Here is a 932-nt window from a genome sequence, read left to right as displayed (position 1 = left end):
TATATATATATATATATATATATATATATATATATATATATATATATATATATATATATATATATATATATATATATATATATATACATATATATATATATATATATATATATGAATGTGTGTTTGAGTTTATGCGTGTGAGTATGTTTGTATGATATAATCGCCCAGGTAAATCTCACCGGAATGCCCACAATATGTTGACCGAGGGGTGTGAGCTCATGGTCGGTGTCTATTGCCCCAATATTTCCCAAAATCTTCAGTGCCGCAGATATATTCGCAGTGTCGGGTGGAGTGATTGCCTGCATGGAGTTCGGTACAAGTCAGAGGTGTCAAACAGTTAGCTTGATACGTTATTCCAGACAAAAGTACGTATTTTTTTCGGAGTTCAGTTTGCCGGTGGATCTTAGCCTATTCTGGGATCGATGTGCATCCTGGGAATCAATTTGATAGCGCAGTGCGCGTTTAAATAATAGGACCTATTCCTTAGATGGTACGATTCTAAAAAGATAGTACGTTTTTAAAAAGACAGTACATTTTGAATAAGATATTGAGTACGATATGGAATACGATAGTACGTTTTCAACAAGATAGTACAGTTTCCAATCGTGTGGTGGCCTGCGTGAAGGTCGGTGGAGAAGAAACGCATAAACATATGCGCGGTGCGTAATGCATAAACGTACTCGCATGTACCATGGAGGTGGTCTGTCTGCAGAGACTATCAGTTTGACTGTATGTATATGACCTTAACATTATTCAGTTCCCAATCATTCACCCATTTCAACGATGCAGGAGACATCAGCAGTTTTAAAGATTCTCTCCTATGCGTTGGATGCGAGTGGAAATGAGCGTATTATAAGAAGCTCCATGCGTATATATCAGGTATGAGGCAGTTCCACGCACACATAAAGCAAGCACATACATTTAATGCATAC

This window comes from Sphaeroforma arctica, assembly GCF_001186125.1.
Source record: "Sphaeroforma arctica JP610 unplaced genomic scaffold supercont1.275, whole genome shotgun sequence".
Taxonomy (NCBI): domain Eukaryota; class Ichthyosporea; order Ichthyophonida; genus Sphaeroforma; species Sphaeroforma arctica.
This window is presented reverse-complemented; position numbering follows the sequence as displayed.